The 22,629-nt window shown below is 38.8% G+C and overlaps 1 long non-coding RNA gene across 2 annotated transcripts; it reads right to left on the reverse strand.

Annotated features, from left to right (window-relative positions):
* Positions 1-182: 182 nt before the first annotated feature.
* LOC124280036 lies at positions 183-22,033 on the reverse strand. 2 transcript variants are annotated; one of them, XR_006899557.1, is made up of 4 exons: positions 21,855-22,033; positions 3,064-3,073; positions 525-529; positions 183-194 (listed from the first exon to the last, which is right to left on the reverse strand). It is a non-coding gene; the product is annotated as an uncharacterized LOC124280036 (long non-coding RNA). The 2 variants fall into 2 exon arrangements; XR_006899560.1 differs by lacking the exon at positions 3,064-3,073 and adding an exon at positions 14,765-14,775.
* Positions 22,034-22,629: the final 596 nt, after the last annotated feature.

The following is a 22,629-nucleotide window of genomic DNA, read 5'->3' on the forward strand; positions in this document are numbered from 1 at the left end:
AACGATTTACAACCCGCCAAAACAACAAACACATACCTATTTTCATTCTCATCTCCAAGTCTCCCTCAGTCTGTTAAAGTGGGTTACTGTATTATCACAGTTGCAGTCTACATCCCAAATCCATTGAGGTGTTTTCGATGCCAAAAATACGGCCATGGTGTTAACACCTGTACAAAGCAAGTGACGTGTGCTCACTGTAGCGAGACGTCTCATGTGACGGAAGACTGCAATAGTACTTTAAAAAAATGCACAAATTGTTCAGGCAATCATTCATCCTTTTCCAAGGATTGTAAAATATGGCAAAAGCAAACGGAAATAAACAAAGTTAAATTCACTCAAAACATTAGCTTTACTGATGCTAAAAAGATTGTGGAATGAACACTACCTAACGAAACTTATGCATCAGTCGTCAGATTACCTTCCGAAACCATGCCTAAAGTATCCACTTTGTCAATTCAATGTCAAACAGGCCTGACTTGGGTTAAAACTGATAACCCTAAACTTCTCACGCCTGAGCAATCTACTCAGACTTCAGAAGCAAGTGTTAACACTATGATGATATCTACAGTTCAGGATGAAGAACGCACAGTGTCACAATCTACAGAACAGACTCGTTCTGAAACAAGTTTGAAGTCAAAAAGTACTGTCAAACCGAGAACGGGAACTGGGAAAACGAGTGGCAGACCACCCAAGGGTTCAGAAAATCGAATAAAATTATTCAATAAATATGGCTCACTCGAGGAGATGGATGTGTCAGAAAACATCCATCCCCGGGCACATAGCTTGTCGCCATAAAAAAAGTGAGGGGTAGGTCCCCTATCTATCAACCTAAAAGATAGGTCATTTTACTAATATCGTGCAGTGGAACTGTAGAGGACTACGGACGAATATTAACGAACTACAGCTATTAGTTCAGGATTTAACATCATCAGCATTCTGTCTGCAAGAAACATATCTGAAACAGACAGATACTCTTACTTTACGTCAGTTCAATGCCTATCATTATGTTTCTCCTCTGGGTGATAGGGCCACTGGAGGATCTTCTATCCTTGTGCGAGAAGATGTTATTCATAGTCCTGTTGTACTTACAACTAATCTCCAAGCTGTTGCAGTGAGACTTACTCTGGGTGTAGCATTTACATTATGCTCTCTGTATATTTCACCTTCCTCTACACTTCAGCAGACTAAACTTCAGTCACTCTATGATCAACTTCCGAAGCCCTGTGTTATTATGGGTGACCTTACCGGTCACAACTCCCTCTGGGGTAGTAACAACACTAATACTAAAGGTAAAATACTAGAAGATTTCATTTCTAATAATGACTTGTGCATATATAATGATAATTCAAACACTTATCTACATCCTGCAACTGGCACTTACTCTTCTCTGGATTTGTCTCTTGCAGATTCTAACATATTCAATCAATTTGATTGGTCCGTTTTTTCGAAGGCCTAACTGGGGCTGATATCAAACTATGTGTAAATCACCACTGCGACCTGAATGTTTCAGTGATATAACTGATCCCATTCAAACTTTTGCTGACGTTTTAAATGAAATAGCTGATGAGTGTATACCAAAGTCCTCTTCAACTCCATATGTACGAAAACCATGGTTTCATACAGGTTGTAGACAAGCCAGAAAAGCGAGGAAATAGGCAGAGCGTTATTTCTGCCATCATCCAACTGTCCATAATTTAAATAAATTTAAAATACTCAATGCAAAGGCGCGTTGTACCTTTCAACAAAACAAACGACAATCTTGGAGAAATTATGTCTCCAAAATTAATTCACGCACGCCAATGTCTAAGGTATGGAACATGGTTCAAAGAATTAAAGGCAAAGGTTCAAAATCTGTTCACCATCTTGAAGATGGTGATAATTTAATTACTGACAAGTCTAAAATTGCAAATACAATTGGCGAAACTCTTGCATCATCGGCAAATTATGTCCCTTAGTTTCAGAGATATCAGAAACAACAGGAAAGACAAAACTTAATTTCGAATCAAATAAAGGTGAAGATTATAACGAAGTGTTTTCATTACATGAGCTACATACTGCTCTTGAGCAAGCTCATGACACTGCAGCGGGTGATGATAATATACATTACCAGCTACTGAAACACTTACCGGAACCATGTCTGATGACACTTTTAGATATATTTGACCAAATATGGAATTTCTTCCTTCGTTGCGTAATACCAAAACCTGGCAGGGATCATACAGATCCGTCTAATTACAGACCGATATCTCTAACTAGCTGTGTCTGTAAAACCATGGAACGAATGGTGAATAATAGATTAACTGGGTATCTTGAAACCAATAACCTTATAACAAATATTCAATGTGGTTTCAGGAAAAATTGTAGTATCATTGATCATTTGGTACGCTTAGTATCCTTTGTTAGAAATGCTATAGTAAATAAACAACATGCTGTATCAATTTTCTTTGATCTTGAGAAAGCTTATGATACGACCTGGAAGCATGGCATTTTGAGGGATTTACATGACTTTGGTTTGAGAGGCCATTTGCCTCTTTTTGTATCACAGTTTTTAAAAGACAGGCAGTTTCAAGTCCGAGTGGGTTCAACCCTGTCTGATCATTATAATCAGGATCAGGGTGTCCCACAAGGCGGTATTTTGTCTGTCACACTGTTTAGCATCAAGATCAATAGTTTATCAACGGTTTTAAATGATTCAATTGATAGATCATTATTTGTGGATGATTTCAAAATTTCTTGTCGTGGTAAAAATATGCATACTATTGAATGGCAACTGCAGTTATGTTTAAACAAAATAAATAAATGATGTCTTGAAAACGGCTTTAAATTTTCTTAGTCAAACACTAATTGTATACAATATTATAGAAAATATAAGCCTCATAGGGACCCAGAACTATCTTTAAATGGCACTCCCATCAAAGTTGTAAAGGAGGCCAAATTCCTGGGCCTAATTTTCGATTCCCATTTAACATTCCTGCCACATATTAAATCCCTTAAAACTAAATGCCTGAAGACACTCGATTTGTTAAAGGTTGTCTCCAATTCAAAGTGGGGAAGGGATCAAACTCCCCTCCTTCTCTTATACAGATCATAGATGCGATCTAAACTTCATTATGGCTCGATCGTATATGGCGGAGCCTGCAAAAGCAACCTTAAACTACTTGATTCTGTTCACCACCAAGGTCTAAGACTTTGTCTTTGATCATTTAGAACTTATCCAGTTGATAGTCTCTACGTCGAGGCAGATGAACCTTCTTTTACCCAACGCCGTATAAAAGTATCTTTACAATATATTACGAAACTATATTCTAACGAATCTAACCCTGCATTTAACTGTGTCCTCAATCCTCTTTATGAGGATTTGTATAACAAAAAGTCTTCTCTTGTTCCAACTCTTGGACACAGAATTAAACCACTCATTGCTGCTGCCGGAATTGAGCTGGAGAATATATCTCCTTCTCGTCTTCTTTCTTCTCCCCCTTGGCAATTGGTGAGGCCAGACATTGACTCTACATTAACCACATTTTACAGTATAAACACGAATTTAGTCAATTAAGAAATAAATATAATACATATAGATCCTTATTTACTGATGGATCCAAGGATGGTGGTGCGGTGGCTTGTGCCACTGTCATTGGATCCAGAACAATATCTTCTCGACTACCAAATAATAGCTCTATTTTCACAGCAGAAGCTAACGCCATATTAATAGCTCTTAAATATATAAATAAACACCGTAAATGTAAACAATACATTATCTTTTCTGATTCTCTTTCGGGTCTTCAGGCTATTAAAAATCTTTCTTGTTAAAATCCACTTTTATTAGAAATTATTTTATAATGAGCTTGCTACTGGCCAATGCGACATCGTCTTTTGTTGGTTACCAAGCCGCGTTGGCATTTCTGAGAATACACTGGCTGATCTTGCTGCTAAGGCAGCACTCAATTAATCTGTGACACCACTTTTTATTCCATACTCTGATTACAAAGCTAGCATTAGAACTCACATCCGTGATCTGATGCAGACGAAGTGGGACACCCAGGTGGGTATTAATAAATTATATGAAATAAAACCCCATATTGGTTACACCTACTTGGGTTGTCAATCCAGATCTGAAGAGGTCATCATGCGACGATTTCGCATTGGCCATACAAGATATACTCATGAGTACCTATTAAAAGGTGAGGATCCTCCGTTTTGTATCCCTTGTGATGAAAGAATCACGGTCAAGCATGTCCTGCTTGACTGTGATGAATATTCCATCACAAGGGATATCTATTTCAAATCACAAACTAAGAAGGATCTTTTTTAGTAATATAAGTTCTCATTTAATTATTGCATTTTAATGAAGATAAGCCTTGTTAACTGATTTGTAAATAGATACATAATTTATTATTGGTAGTTTAGATTCTTAACTGAGATTGTTAGTGGCTGTATCCTCAGAGGGGGTTGAAGTAGCGTAAAATTATTGTTCTGAGAGGGTACGTAAGTCCCAAAACTTTCAAAGTTAATTTTTTTTGCTTACCCGATTTTTAAACGTAGTATATTTGTTCCTTTAAATTTCGGCTTAACTTGTCCTACAATCGCCAGCGGCTGAAGGGATGGTGTAAATCCAACTAGGGTCCATGCAGGTAGCAAAGGCACTGTAAGTCCCCATGGTCCCTAGTATGGTGATCTACCTTCAGTTGTTGGCGATCTATAGCCCAATTTTACATTGTATTGTCCAGTAATAACTTTCTGCTTTTAAAGATATATGCTAGCTAGTTTTAACTCAATCTGTGATAATCTAGTGGTTTTACTGTCCTTCGTTGACAGGGTTTTGTATATTATATGTATGTATTATAAATTTAGAACTAGTTCTAGTCACGATATGGCTGACATATTGCCGATGTGACTTTAAATCTTAACTCACTCACTTACTCTTCCGTATCGTATTTAGATCTATACATCCATGCATGTTTATCTTGTTCTCATTACTGTTTGTTATTAATGACATCTTTCAATCAATTTACCTTTCTCACAGCTTTTGCACTTTTTACACGAAATTGAACCTTTTTCGTTGGATAGTGGAGATTGACGCTCTATATGGATATGAACATGGTTTTGTCGCCTGTATATACCCGGGCATATAGCTATGTAGTGGGGATTCATGCAATATCTGACAAGCTTGAAAATGTCACAATTGTTGTGCTCTTAGCTATACCGACAGTCAGGCGACATTTGTTTGAGGTAAGACACTTGTTTCATCTATGACTCTTCTAGTATCACTGTCTCTATAAGTGTCTCAGTTGTTATTTGAGAGAACAGTTGCATTGTTAACCATCCATTTCTCTCAGTATTATGTGAAGATGTGTACATGTCAGATGTACAAAGCTACGATGGAGTGGTGAACAGCTTAAACCTATGTAGGGCAGGACAGTATATGTGAGTGCAATGAGATAACGGATATACTGTACATGTCGAGTCGTGAAACAAATCCGGAAAGGTTATAAACCCCTTTGCTTAAACTCTCATACTTAAAACGACCAAGGTTCAGGCACAATTCGTCAATATGGTAGTGGGTAATAGTGACGCTTGTTGTATGATGATCACTCTCTGTAAGCACATTAATAACTGGATATCAAATCTCTAACTCTCCACATTTCTTCCTGTCGCAGAGTGCTATGTCCATACTGTATACACTACTAGTCAAGTCCCAGTAATATGACGTCATTTGCGTTTCTGTGTCATGCTTCCCCTCAAAGCTGCTCTGCGTGGAGTGCGGAAGGTTCGTGGTGCAATACCAGTGGCATCATGTTGTATTATGTTACTGGATGGTATTTGTTGTTACTCTTTCTGGCGATCGTCATTGATGGGCCAAAGCAAGGACCGGTCGGCTGTGTGTCAGTATACATTGTGTGAGTGTGGTGTTCGTGTTGAAACTGCGACATGGTATCTGAGATGCCTGGGAATGTAAAATCGCCATAAACTTGCACTAGAAACACACATCTGACACATTTCACTGACATGCACATTCCACTAACACACACAAATACATTCAACTCTCCCACACATCTAACACTCACACATTTCACAAAGACACGCATCTCTCATACACATCTCTCACACAATTCTCACATGCACATAGCTCACGCATCTAACACTCACACATTTCATTAACACACATATCTCACACATACATCACGCACACCTCACATACATATAACACACACATATCTCACACAAATCACACAAACATCGCCCAACACATCTCAGAACTACATCCCCAAAACATCCTACACACACATCACACACATCTCAGAAGCACATCACACACATCCTACACACATTACACACACATCACACATATCTCTATCTCTCTCTCTCTCTCTCTCTCTCTCTCTCTCTCACACACACACACACATTTCGCAAGCACACACTCTACCACTTACCACACAATGTACACTATACCCGGCATATAAGCTTATCTTACGTCGCTATATTTGTGCAAACGATTTCATTTTATCTCACTGCATGATTCAATACCTGGTGTTACATTTTTTGAATGTACGTGTCATTTGAGTCAACTTCCTGATATGAGCTAACCGACACGGAACGTGGGGACATTATACACATACAAACGAGAATATCCAATCATCGAGGGAAAGAAGTACCAGCGCCTTGAGCATGTACTAGTTTAGTAGTTGGGTGGATAAGTGCGCTATATAAGTATCCTATCCTAATCCAATCCTAATAGATATGTGACTCCCACCAAGGCTTGTGTTCAGGATGACTACGCAGAAATTGTAAAGTGCTTCTGAGCTTATGTTTACTGTCTGGCGGTTCGTCCGCCAGTTACTTGCGTGGTCTTCATTAAAACATATGAAACCATATAACCTGTTGAAGCTTATATAGATGGGTCTATAAATTTTGTAACCTTGATCACACAACTCTTGAGTCAGAGCAGTTTTAGGCATTTTGAAACCTTGTCGGCGTTTACATGTTTGATTGTACCTAGAGTTGTCAAATGTGCACACTAGAGGAGCTGCTGGAATATTGCTGGCAAATAGGAAGTCGGGTCAAACAGTGTTGAGGAGATGGTTTTGTCTCTGAATCCCAAGGTTCTAGTGGCACTGGCAGCAGTGTTTCACATTTGGTTTCTGTCATAGCCCCAAGATTTAACCGTTAGCAAGGGCCATATACAATTAATGATACATACATATATAAATAGATATATACAATATGAGTCCAGATATTTCTTCTTGTCAAATCTCCTTTATATCTGCACGAGATCTTTCGCCGTTCAGTGGCTCTTCAGGTGTACAATGGAAGCTGCGTGTCGTCATGTGATATTTATTGCTTATGCACCTGCAGAAATCAGTTGTTTAGATATATAGATAATGTGCTTACAAATCGTGCAGTAACATAATACAACATGATAGATAGATAGATACGGATATATATATTACTTCCCCCATGTTTAACCTAACGTCCCTGCGAACCGAACAATGTCGCAGCTGATTGTCAACTGTAACCTCATGCCAAACAGTTGTCTTAGTTATACCGACAGTCAGGCGACATCTGTTTGAGGTAAGACACTTGTTTCATCTATGACTCTTCTAGTATCATTGTCTCTATAAGTGTCTCAGTTGTTATGTGAGAGAACAGTTGCATTGTTAACCATCCATTTCTCTCAGTTTTATGTGAAGATGTGTACATGTCAGATGTACAAAGCTACGATGGAGTGGTGAACAGCTTAAACCTATGTAGGGCAGGACAGTATATGTGAGTGCAATGAGATAACGGATATACTGTACATGTCAAGTCGTGAAACAAATCCGGAAAGGTTATAAACCCCTTTGCTTAAACTCTCATACTTAAAACGACCAAGGTTCAGGCACAATTCGTCAATATGGTAGTGGGTAATAGTGACGCTTGTTGTATGATGATCACTCTCTGAAAGCACATTATGTACTGGATATCAAATCTCTAACTCTCAACATTTCTTCCTGTCGCAGAGTGCTATGTCCATACTGTATACACTACTAGTCAAGTCCCAGTAATATGACGTCATTTGAGTTTCTGTGTCATGCTTCCCCTCAAAGCTGCTCTGCGTGGAGTGCGGAAGGTTCGTGGTGCAATACCAGTGGCATCATGTTGTATTATGTTACTGGATGGTATTTGTTGTTACTCTTTCTGGCGATCGTCATTGATGGGCCAAAGCAAGGACCGGTCGGCTGTGTGTCAGTATACATTGTGTGAGTGTGGTGTTCGTGTTGAAACTGCGACATGGTATCTGAGACGCCTGGGAACGTAAAATGTCCATAAACTTGCACTAGAAACACACATCTCATACATTTCACTGACATGCACATTCCACTAACACACACAAATACACTCATCTGCCCACACATCTAACACCCATCTAACACTCACACATTTCACAAAGACACACATCTCTCATACACATCTCTCACACAATTCTCACATGCACATAGCTCACGCATCTAACACTCACACATTTCATTAAAACACATATCTCACACATACATCACGCACACCTCACATACATATAACACACACATATCTCACACAAATCACACAAACATTGCACAAACACATCTCAGAACCACATCTCCCAGACATCCTACACACATCTCAGAAGCACATCACACACATCCTACACACATTACACACACATCACACATATCATGCACACATCACACACATGCACACATCTCTCTCTCTCACTCTCTCACACACACACATTTCGCAAGCACACACTCTACCACTTACCACACAATGTACACTATACCCGGCATATCTTACGTCGCTATATTTGTGCAAACGATTTCACTTTATCTCACTGCATGATTCAATACCTGGTGTTACATTTTTGAATGTACGTGTGTTTTCGTGTTGAAACTGCGACATGGTATCTGAGATGCCTGGGAATGTAAAATCTCCATAAACCTGCACTACAAACACACATCTCACACTCACACGCACACACACATCCTACACTCATACACACACATCTCGCACACACATTTCACACACATCTCAGAAACATAATTCACATAGATCTCACAAACACATATCACAAACATTATACACATCCCACACACCCCTCACACTTCACACACGTCAAAAACAGATTTCACAGAAATTCCACACACATCTCATAAACACATCACACCCTTCTAACACACATCACACAGTTGCACACATTTCACAAACATCTAACACACATCTCAAATACACACCACAGCCTTCTAACACACATCTCTCACTCACACACACACCTCAGAAACATCTCACACCCATCTCACACATCTAACACAGATCTCAGAAACACATCTCCGACTCACATATCACATACATCAAACACACACATCTCACAGACAAATCTCACAAACATCCTACACACATCCCACACACTCACACTTCACACACATCCGTGGTGGACCCGGGGTATATTTGGTCCACAGTACCCCATTGCTGGCCTATTCCGCACTGGGCAACCTGTTTGCCGTGGGTTGCACCCCTGTGTCGGTGGAGGACGGGAGTCTGGTGGTTGAGGGCACAGGTTTCAGGAACAGTGTTCCTTTGCCAAACACACCACTTAGCCCCTTACTTTACCTAGACGGGTGGTTGAATGGGCCCGATTCAATCAATCGGTTGGCCACGCCATGACCCTGTGCATTGAAATTATTTTTGCACACTCATTATTCAGTATTGGTCATTTTGATATCTAGTATACAAATTGTTGATAAATTTACTTGCCTAGAGTCATATGCCACAAGGCAGTGGCGCATGGGCCAATCTGGTTATATAGACTTTTGAATTGGGCCTAACCAGTCTGGCACATATTCTTTAAGATGTCATGGCTTTTCAAGTCTGTATGTTCTGGAGTAACCCTGGTGTTGCAGTCTGGTTTCCACTGCAATATCGTCTTTGTTGACACACGGCGGGTAGGGAGCAGGGTTGTTGAATAATATTATTACACTATGGCTACCAACCCTCAATCTGCTTCATCTAAAACGAGCAAACGTCGTCCCATAACCTCTTCATCCGATGAAGAGATATCAAATTTAAATAATGATTCCTATCCAAGGTTTTTGGTCATTGAAAGTGCTGATGGGAATCCTTTAAAGATCAATCCTTTTGCCGTGTCCACGAGTATCCAAGGTATCTGCGGAGAGACAAAAAATGTCACTCGTCTCCGGAACGGTTCTCTCTTAATTGAATGCTTACGAAGGTAACAGTCTGTTAATCTGTTAGGACTACAGCAGTTTGTAAACAACCAGGTTGTTGTTTCAGTTCACAAAACTCTCAACACATGTAGAGGTATCATTAGTGACAGGGCCCGTTGTCTCTCAGATATGACAGAAGAAGAGATTGTAGCAGAGTTGAAAGATCAGGGAGTTACTTCAGTTAAACGCTTTAGCAGGAAACAATAGTCCACATTCATAAAAACAAATACTTACCTCTTCACTTTTAGATTTACTGCCCTTCTCAAATTTTTAAGGTTGGATACTGTAATATCGGGGTGGAGGCATATGTACCAAATCCACTCCGGTGTTACAAATGTCAGAAGCTTGGACATGGTGCGAGGTCTTGTACTGGCAAGTCAGTGTGCTCACGCTGCAGTGGAGCTCATGAAAGTACTGAATGTACTAATGATAAAGTGTGCCAACTGCAGTGGTGGGCATCTGGCATCATCGAAAGGTTGTCCAAAATTTTAATGTGAGAACAAAATCCTGAAATTGATATACACTAATAATATCCCATACATAGAAGCCAAAACCTGGTTCTGGCTCCATCAAGACCCGCTACAGGTCTCACATATTCTGCTGCAGCTTCTTCTCCTGCTCCTTCTTCTGTTAAAAAAGCAGCAACTGTTTCAACTTCGTGTCAGACAGTCCTCTTGGGTAAATGACGCCCAGCTAACCTTTGATGACACGACTCAATCATCACAAGATTGTCAGCGCTCATCAGCATCTCAGACTGAGGAGACCCAACGAGCACAAACTTTAGATATTGCTTCAAGTCCAGATACTCAGAGTGTTGCTAACCTCACAAGCAAAAAAAAGGGAAAAAGTTGAGAAGAAAGACCAGAGCTCTTCAACATTTAGAAGAACATTCTCCTATAACACCACCTGTGGCGGTTCAGAATCTTTTTGACCCGCTTGATATGGAGATATCTCCTCACAAACAGGGTCTAGGAGTGGGGCTGCCATGCGCTCACGATCTCCAGTTGAAGCTCCCTAAACTTTTTTATGAACCTAATACAATGGAATTGCAGAGGCCTACAAGAGACATACCTGAAAAGTACACATCGATTTAAATTGCGTCTGTACAATTCATTTCATTCATTCTCACCTCCAGGTGATAAAGCCAGTGGTGGTGCTTCTATTCTCGTGAGGCAGGGTGTTATCCATAGCCCGTTTCCCCGTAAAAGCAATCTTCAGGCTGTTGCTGTCCGTCTTACTCTACAGTTAACCTTTACACTTTGCTCTTTGTATGTTTTCCCTTCTTCAGTTCTTCAGCAGTCCGATCTTCAGGATCTATTTGATCAACTTCCCAAACCCTGTATTATCATGGGTGATTTTAACGGTCATAACCCTTTGTGAGGAAGTACCGATATGTATGAACAATAAAGGAAGACTCCAAGACTTTTATTTCTAAAACTAATCTATGCATATTTAATGATGGATCAGCCACATATTTACATCCTGGTACGGGAACGTATTCTGAACTTCATTTGTTACTCTCAGACCCAAATATTTAGAACGAGTTTGAATGGTCGGTCCATGATGACCTTTGTGGTAGTGACCATTTCCCACAATTCTCTCAGCTATAAATCCGACTGATGACCCACCTACAGCAAGGTGGAATTTTAATAAGGCTAACTGGCCTAAATTTCAAACACTTCGTACTAACGACTATATTGTAGTAATCAAGCAGGCACAAAGAGTCTTATATATACTGAATATTACACACGTTGTGAAATATAATGAGAAGCCAATCATATATGAATCACATTCAAAAGAATATACAGCACTTTTAGTGCAAGACAACAATTTCCCATAGTAAAGTATGCATGGGCTAGTTCGTCATTCGGATTATCAAGTCTTTGGAGTAGAGCATATTAATATATGATCAGGATATAACTTAGTGCGAGAAAAATGACAATAACTGACAATAGAGATATGTTGGCATTCACATATTTATGTTTCTGCATGTTTGTATTTTACACACCATCTACTTGCAGACAGCGATTTGTCTGCACACATAATTATGGACTATATGATCCTCAGTGTACATTAAGTATGTACACACACAATGTTCTGCACATATATATAGGATGGGCATGTTTCGTACAAAAGGTCAATGTGTTTGCAGCTACTATTTAGTGGGGTGTTGTAATTAAATTGTTAATTGATGTGTGCAAGGTGAAATATGTCCAGACCAAAACATTATGTACATTGGCGCTTTACTATGTACTATTTAAAACTCTTTTATGCTGCATATTTCTAATTATACATTGCAGTGTTTATTTTGAAAGTTCTTTGGAATATCAGTGTACATTTTCAAATAAGGTTTTCCTTAAATTTTAACCTGTGTAACATTAGAATTGAAAACAGTTAGAAGTTACTTATACATCTGAATCTTTAGTTGTTCTTTGCGGACAAAGGCCTCTGCTTTCCCACTTCTTTGTCTTCTAGGTGAACGAACCCTCTTGTTCGTCCAAAACCGGCAAACTGCATATGAGAAGATGCGTATAAGTGGAAAATATTTCCAGTTGGAAGTTACGAAAATAGTGGTTGTGTAACTTTGATGTATTTTTCTGATTCATAGGATTTACATTATTTGGATAAATTTATGTACATCATTTACTGAAGGGCTTGGATTACACATACCTGTTGCAGGTCAAGATCAGTCAGTCATCTTCAATTTTTCCAACACTGCCGAAATGGAATGCTGGAAATATAGAAATTAAGGGGAAAATCAGGAACTTTCTAAGTGATATTGTACTCTTGATAACAATAAGGCATGTAAATAGAAAAATAAATATCAATTTGCAAGGTGTAGATATTGTAACATCAAAAGAAGCAAAATTAACAAGTTCATATAGTTTTAGGTTGAAAATGTACATCAATGTATCCCCAACATATCCTATTAAACGTTCTATATATCCAACTTTCTTTGCAAACTTCTTTTGTGGATCTAACAAAATCCACATCTCTTCATTCAGAGTTAAATATCTTGACATTATAAGTGTAAAATTGTTTACGTCAGATGATTAACTTAAATGACCTCATATATCATTATCAGTAATTTACCGTATACCGGGAAATTTTCGAGGTATCTAATTTTCGGGGTTTTCGAGGTTATCCTATGCTGACTTGAAAACCTTTTAAAAACAGTTTCCAAAAATATTGTGTTGACAATTTATCCACTCAACAGCATTATAGTATCATAATAAATATCGTCTTAAAAATTGGCTGAAAAATATTGTCGATTTTTTTGTCATAGGCTGTCTTGTAACTCTAATAACTAGACAAAGAATTTTGAAAGTTCACTCTAACCATGCACCAATTCTGGTCCGTCATATAAATGCAAAGTGACTCACTATCCCCCACTGAATTGTTTTCAGTGGAACAAATATCAAAAGTTTTTTCAATAACAAACTTTAAAATAGAACTTCCAATCATTGGATTTCTTGCAATAATATTCGAATACTTCTAAATACGTTTGGAAGTTATCTTGAGTCGTAACATTGCTGGATATATTTGTGGTTCATATTGTTCTTGCAAAGACAATATTTCAAACATTACGATAATGAACCATTTAGTCGTATGTGACCTGATCCAAATCACAATCGAGTTCTTGAGTTGACTAAGTAGAGGAAGCCATCTCTTGCCAACATTTCGACACGCAATTGCTTATCGAGTTCCATCAAGTCTATAACTTTAACTTCATATTTATTGTCCTAGCTACTTATGTACATTAAACGTTACACATAACATGAGCTAATTGCTTAATTCACGAAATTTACACTGTACCTGACATGGTCGTGGAATGTTCCCTTTCTCCCTCCGCGATCGACGACTGCTCCTGTTTTCAAGTTTTCACGTACCCGAGCCTCCAAAGCTTCTAGTGTAACTCGCATTGCCATTTTCTTGATTCAGATAACATGGACAAGCGAAGGAATAATTCATTGTGCTGGGTTCCTTGTTGTGTTAAAAACGGGAGACACTTTGGCCCACTTTCAAAACAACTTCTCATGAGTTCAAGTGACAAAATGGCGGCAATTGTGTGTAGGGGCATTGTGGGTAATAACAAATACCTAATCCCTTTTCGATTGGCAGGTATGAAAAAAAACATTATTTCAAGACATAAAAGACGAACATGACCATTTCAGTACATAAAAACATTGCTTTTATAAAATGTCACGAGTTCGCGCGTGCCCGCGGATTACCGACTCATTACTTCTACAGCAATTCAATTTTGATAATAGGTGCCCGTTAAGACGAGACAACCCCAAGTAAGCCGACACACAGACCCCAACATACAAATGACATGACACTGATTGTTTGTCAAGTACTTGAACTCACTGTCAAAGCTTATACTAACTTTAAATGCTTTTAATGGTAAACATTACTCACAACCTCAATTCATAGTACAATTCCCTGTTATTCTAGTTGAGAAATCCGTAATGTATGTACCGGATTGACAATTGTTTGAATTACATTATATTAAACTTCCTAAATGCTTATACTCTTTCACATTCTAAAGCAAAAATAATGAAACCGAGTTTCCCTGAAATTCCCACTTTTTGACGTTTAAGCTTTTTCATCACTACAGTGAAAATTGCTACTCATCGTAGAATATCACCCATCTATTTAGATTTTCAAAATTCCCCATGATATGAAATGACGATAAATAATTGGTATTTAATAACAATTAAGCTTGAAATTAATGATAAAATTTGATAACTGAGGATTGTTCATCTAAGCTTGTCGGACTTCACAGTTATTGTCGAACACAAGTGAAATACTTCATGTGTCACATATATCAAAATTCTAACAGTATAGTGATTTGGTGTCCGACAATACCAGTTCTTTCCACACACTCAACATCTTGGTTCAACAAAAACAGGTAAATATAAAGTTGACCAATACGTCAACAACTATTTGGGGTAATCTTTCTTCTTGTTCATCTAAGCAATCTTACAAATTACGTACTCTTTCAAATGTAAATCTGCTGTACCTTCCCCAGGCATATTCATTTTGAATTTTAAGACCTCATAATTATTCTACGCAATTACTGATAATGTAATATAATACGAAAGTAGTTAATCTTCGAAACTAAGTTTCAGGAATGGAAACCAACAGTATACGCATGACCATAGTTTCTTGTTGGTTTCCATTACCGGAACTATAAGTTTACAGTATCCATTATGGATTCTATTAGGAAACTATGTTACCCAGTTTCAATAAATGGATACCAACTGGATGCAGGATGGTCAACTTCATGCCAAATACTTGCAAATTTTGAGCTAATCAGTTCAAAACAGTGCACAGGAAACCAACATGAAACCACATTTACTGGTTTTATGTTGGTTTCCATTTCATGAAACCTTCAATTGCAAATTCCAGGAATGGAAACCAACAAGAAACCTATAACCTTAGTTTCTTGTTGGTTTCCATTTACTGAAATGCAAAAATCAAAGAATCCAAAATGGAATCTAGTTGGAAACTCAGTTACTCAGTTTCAGTGAATGGAGCCAACTGGATTCCCCATTTACCCAGTATATGGATGGTTTCCAGATTTCAGGAAACCAAGTCATTTTTGTAGTGTAACCGACTGAGCTACGTCTACACTTCTTTGAGAGGCATTTTTAGAAGTTGTCAAGATGAAGGAAAACTGATTGCTTGATAACGGTGTTAGTACCTACACCGAAACGTCGCACTCATTGCAATAAAGAAGTTGACTATCCATAGAAATCAGTTTTCCTACGTCCACACTGTTACACGATGTGCAAATTTATCAAGTCATTCCTGTGACGTCACGGAAATGAACGGAAAGAGTCGAATTGGTCACGGACAATTACGAATGCTACGGGTAGACGTGATTTTATTCTACGGACAATTGCCGAATGGATCCGATGCCATTTGGCACACTCGTCCCATTCCGTAATCTACAAATTAACGTGTGGCGTGGAATGAGCCGATATGCCTCAAACTGAAAAGGGTTGTTGACGTCAGGCGTCAGACGTAGATTTCACAGTGCATGCACGAATGTCGCGCTTTTATATAAATCGGTGATTTTGTGACAGAAAAGTGATGTAGGGAAAACTGTAAGGATAATGTGGATCGCACTATGAACGAGGGAGACATGAGCATGTGTAGTGACGGCACGAGGGTGCGTTAGCCTTCGAATCATTACTTTACAAAATTTATGTTGCGTGTGAAAGAGGCTTGAGTGCTACAAATTCCAGGCCAATTTCCATTAGCCCAAAATTTCTACATTAACCCGTTTCATAATGTACTTTCGAAGTTTTTGGTTTCCCGTTTTTGTGTGAAAAAAAAGAAGTATTAAAATGCAAAAAGGAAAAACAACAAATGGTACTCACGTATTACACCGGACATGTACCTACTATATTGGATTAGGTCCCTAACCCTAACCCCTAAACTCTCAGCCCTAACCCTTACCCTAAACCCTAAACTCTCAGCCCTAACCCTAACCCTTTGAAATAATCCTAATAAATAGAATGCATTGACCGAACCACCGGACATGTACCTACTATATTGCATTAGGTCCCCAGCCCCAACCCTAAATCCTAACCCTAATCACTTGAATTAATCCTAATCCTAACCCCAACCCTAACCCTAATCCCTTGAATTAATCATAATAAAAAGAATGCATTGACCGAACCGGCACAAACACGACTGACGTGTCTAGTGTAATGCATTATTACCGCTTCGAAAAATAAAATACTTATAAAACACTTTTCTATGTAATAGTGCAAATTACTGAATGACAAAACTATATATGTAAATGTAAAAAATACAAAATACAAAATACACAAAACATAACACCTCAGCACCCCTTAATACAAATAAATATGAGCGTATTAGTGAAAAAAGAAACATATTTCAAACTGGTGCTTGCAAAATATTGCTCATCCGCCGGTATACAACTACTGGAAACTCTCAACATCGTTGGGCTTATGCAATGGCATTGCTCGTAGAGATGAAACACCAGTGAGCTGAGCTTATACGCACTCGCTGAGCCAGACAACCGTGTTGCCATGCAGGCGTCATAGGGCATTGTTTCGAGAACGTGTTTTCGAACAAAATCACATTACATTACGTAAAAGGGTATTATGACGTATTTTTAAAGTTTGTGGTGCTGTATTCTAAAGGTAGGTCAAACAATTTTAATAGGCAAGATTCATCACATGAGCATAATGCAATTTGCAAAAATCATGAAGAATGATATTCGCGTGCAGGTTGCTACGTTTAAGAGATCGTTTTCACTACGAAAACATAATGACTTCAACACCAAGTCCTAGCAGAATGATTATCATCAACATCCTATTCGGGTGTTTTGGATATGCCAACGTAACCAGAGTTGTAATATGGGGGTGCAACACTTTTTTTACTGTGTATATATAATGGGTCTGTGGGTGAGAAAGAAAGAACTGAATAATCAATAATAAATACTTGTAAAATGGATATTATTGCTTCCGAGGATTTCCGCGGTTCTTGTCTTGTTTTTTACAACAACGATAGATTGCTCTAACTTAAAGAGGGGCGGTGGGGTAGCCTAATGGTTAAAGTGTTGGCTCGTCAAGCCGAAGACTCGGGATCGAATCCCCACATGGGCACAATGTGTGAAGCCCATTTCTGGTGTCCCCCGCCGTGATGTTGCTTGAATATTGCTAAAAGCGGCGTAAAACCAAAACTCAGTCAGTCAGTCAACTTAAAGAGGCAGTGTACACTAAAAATTCACATTTTCCATTATGTGAAACTAAATGGATTTCTTAAATTAGTTAATATCAATACCTAAAACTATACACTCGTTTTTTTCTTACAAAGAAGGTAAAAACCTTAATATAAGTGCCGAAATGTTCATTGTTAGACCTTTGTTTGCCGATCTAAAAAAGCCACAGTTATGCTTGCCACAAAAGGAGACTATGCTTGTCGTAAGAGGCGACTAACGGGGTGGGTGGGGGTTGGGGAGATTGGATGGTCAAGCTCGCTGACTTGGTTGACATATGTCATCGGTTCCCATTTGCGCAGTACGATGCTCATGCTGTTGATCACTGGATTGTATGGTCTGGACTCGATTGTTTACAGGTCGCTGCCATATAGCTGGAATATTTCTGAGTGCGGCGTAAAACTAAATTCACTCACTCACTATTAATACGTCATAGTTTAGTGAAAAGTCCAGAAACTCTCTGCACTGTGACCACCTCCCGACAAAGGTTTTGACAAAAATTAAGCATGCAGTTGTCACGAATATGTGATAAGGATGAAAAAACGTGTTAAAAATGTTCGAAAACTCAAAATTTAAACTCGCTCGCCCATCTGCGAGAATGGAAGTCTCTCTTTCAGGAAGTCGTTCTTCCTCATTAGAACTAGCTAACTTCACATCCACACGTTTTTTAACTTTTCCACAGTTTTGCCGAATACCGAGTTGTTCATGAGTTTGAAAAGATTATTTTCAAAATCACTAATGTCTCGCTTTCTTAACTCCGTGTTCAGTCTTATGTAAGGTTCGATTCAAGGACTTAACAACTTAAGAACTATATGCATTTTCTTTAGCTTCATACCCAGTGACAAGTACAGCCGCAGGTTACGAAAGTGCATGATGTATTTGGCTTTATCCATCAAGTTTGGTACAGGTTTTTCGACGTATATATACAATCGTTCGGGCGCAAGCAGATAACAGTTACTGTTGTGTGGCTCTTGTAATTCTATGGGGTACTCCAGGTCAACTTCGACTGACTGACTGAGTTTAGTTTTACGCCGCTTTTAGCTATATTCCAGCAATATCGGGGGACACCAGAAATGGGCTTAACACATTGTGCCCATGTGGCGGGGGACACCAGAAATGGGCTTAACACATTGTGCCCATGTGGGGAATCGAACCCCGGTCTTCGGCGTGACGAGCCAACGCTTTAACCACTAGGCTACCCCACCGCCCCAGGTCAACTTCGAGTATCCGACGTAATAACATTCACGTCAACATTGGAAATCCATATAAATGGCTGGTGTTGTTACCTTCAACGTATTTAATATGAGCCTTCAAATACTGTTTAGCGGCCATAACATATGTTATATTTGAGTAAACAGAGAGCATAGTTTGGCAAGCTATCTAAGGCCCCTGGATCGTAATCCAGTGAGCACGGTTATGTGAGGATCGAATCCCTATTTTTTTTTTTTAAATTATATTTTTTTATATTCATATTTTGCAAAGTCGTCGACACTCGTGAACATAATCTTTCTTCTTGTCATGCATAAGCTTAAACATCACTCCATGGGCTTTACACAAACAATAAGGATATTTAACTACCACACCACGAAGATCTCATGTGTAGTTCACGTGACCTTTCCTAATCAACATCACGTGCATACCGCAATACGTGGTTATGCCTTTCTTGCCGCAAGTCACAGATTTTTTCGATTAGTATGAATTTGCAATGATACGGAGTGGGCCTCATCTTGCTTCTATACACAAATAGACGAACATATGCCTAATTGATTTGTGAGTCAACTTGAACACTTTTTCACCAGGAATGAAATTTATTTCTTTTGACTTTCAGTCATAATTTTCTTTCATTTTTACTTGTGACTCTTTAAAATTCTGTCTGGCCAACTCACATGCTTTAGAAAGTCTGTTCCAAAATGTAGAAACATAGTCCAAAAGCTTGATCTCAGGATTGTGATTGAGCTATTGCTCTTTTAGATGTTTCAGTGGGCTACGGACACTATGACTAAAGCTCCAAGGGACTAAACTCTAAACTTTCCTGAACAGACTCCCTGACAGCAAACAGCAACAAATGCACACCGTCAACCCAATTTTTCTCTGTTTGACTATAAGTCTTGATCATATTCTTCAAATCTGATGAAACCTCTCCAAAGCTCCCTGTGACTCCGCGTGATAAGCACAAGACTTAACCTGCTCAATACCAGACTGGTACATGACTTGTTGAAACACCTAAGACATAGCATTAGATCCCTGGGCTGGTCAGATTGAACAACATCTGGCAAACCAACGAAGGTGAAGAACTTGATCAAAGCCTTGTCAGTCACAGGAGCGATAATCCTATGAAGCGGATTTGTTTCAGGAAATCTCGTAGAAGAACACATGATGGTGAAAAGATACAGATTACCAGACTTAGTCTCAGGTTGTGGACCAACGCAATCAATGATAACTCTATGGAAAGTTTCAAAGGAGTGGTAGGAAGTTTTTTTATTTGGTTTTCCAACTTTTTGGCATGCATGACAGGTCTTGCAAAATTCAGCCACACCCTGTCTCGAACTGGGCCAAAAGAAATGTGACAGACAAAATTTTCTCACAAGTTTTGTTTATACCCAAATAACTTGCCATGGGAATTTCCTGTGCCAGTGAAAGTACATGCTTTCGAAATAATTTTGGTACCACAATGTGATGATACAATTTCCAGTCATCCTTCGCGGGAACGTCCGCCAACCTATATTTCCTCATCAGAACACCATCCTTGAAGTAATAGCAAACTGGAACCTTGCTAACCTCCTCGAAAGAAACAGCCTTACTAGCCAACTTCTGCAATTCAACATCCTCACCATGCGCATTAATAAGCTGCTCTCTGGAAAGAATGTGATCACCACCGGACAAACTATCAGACTTATCAAGAAGACCTGATGGGTTACTACACTTTGAAGACAAGTCATCAGCCTCTACCTCATGAAAAGAATGATCCATGAAAGTACCTGACCTACGTTTCTGAATTTCTGAAGATAAGCGTCAGGCACTAACTCATAAGCTTTCAAAAGTGTCCTTTTCAAGATCATAGTCTGAACTTTGTATCGACAAGGCTGAATAACCATCCTGAGCTTAACCCTTCAAAATTGTTTGCAGTAGCATAGTCCATGACTCCTTAGGCTCCTTGAGGTTTTCAGCAACTTTTTCAAAATGTAGAAAATATTTGTTTACTTCTTTCTCATTAAAAAGGGTACCAGTCTGGCATGCCTTGCAATGTCAAAAGAGGAAGAATGGTTTGAGGCAGGAGTAGTGTTTCCTTGCTTTTTCAACTCAATTTCTCTGTCAAGTTTCTATTTACTTTCATCAATTTCCAATTTTTCTCAATTCTATTTCCTTTCTATCTCCTTGTCTTTCTGTTTCTATTTCCATCCCTATTAGTTCGTCTTCAAAAATTTCCAAAACTTGATGTCCGAAAACTCCCTCATCATTATAGTGATTTAACACAATTTTCAAATCAGAAACTTCCTCATAGCAGGTTTGGCCTCAAGTTTAAAATGTGAAGAAATTTGCACTAAATCTGATTTGCGCAAGTCAATGATTGCCTCAGGGGTAGGGGATTTAAGAAATTTCTCAAGTTCAAACACCATTTTGCTGGTTTCACAATTAACTTGTAGCAAAATTGCAGAAATTTGAATTAAATTTCACAAAAGGTCTGAAATGTCAAATGAATTCTATCCCTGACGAGCCCCCAAATTTTGTTATCGTTAATAATTTGCCGTGACAAAGGTTTTAAAAGTCCCTTTTGAACCAGCAAAATAGAACACAGACAATTCTAAAAGATTTAATAATATATTGAACAAACAATGAGCAAACTATAAAGAATGCGGCGTGACTGAATATTTGCTACTACCACCAAGATCTGCACCCGAGGAGGCTCCACTCAGGCTCGCGCCCCAAGCTTCGACGCTCACCTCGGCGACCCTCCTACTCGTTGCGGCGTGACTCCCCTCGAGGGGTTCTTTAGTGCCGCAACGGTCCGGTATAGGCCCGACGCTCTAGCGCCATCCATTTTCATGCTCTAATACAATGCAATTGAGTCACAAATCTAAAATATTGGGTCACAAATATAAAATATTAACTCTTGACATTTACAGTGAGAGCAGATACACTGATTGAAGGTTGTTTACAGCAGCTGAATAGACAAGCACGTTGAACAACTTCATGATGGCAGACAGATGTGTATAAATCCACATATGTGTATAAATCCAGTCATGTGAAAAATCTGGGCGCACTACTCAACAACCAGCCTAGATATGGCTCTTACACAGTTCTCGGGCATTCTAGCAAAGCTAGGCTCCATCATTATTCTCTCAGAACATTCATGAAGACAACCATAAACACAAGACGGAAGTCAAAACAATATAAAGCCAACCAAGGGAGGTAACTCTGAAGTGCTATCCAAAAGGCGTGCCGCTAAAAATACTATTGCCATTGAATATACATGATTCGAAATGCGAGCCAAAACCCACACTCAAACCTTTAAACATTGTGACCGTTAATAATTATCAATGTGATACTGCAAATTACAAAAAAATCACACCCTCATAACAATAGCTGTTGAAAGATCAAAGTAGACTTGGCCAGTTGATGCTTATAAACTGTTTCATT

The sequence above is a fragment of the Haliotis rubra genome, unplaced genomic scaffold, assembly GCF_003918875.1.
Source record: "Haliotis rubra isolate DU_JTF1 unplaced genomic scaffold, ASM391887v1 Scf1071, whole genome shotgun sequence".
Lineage (NCBI taxonomy): Eukaryota > Metazoa > Mollusca > Gastropoda > Lepetellida > Haliotidae > Haliotis > Haliotis rubra.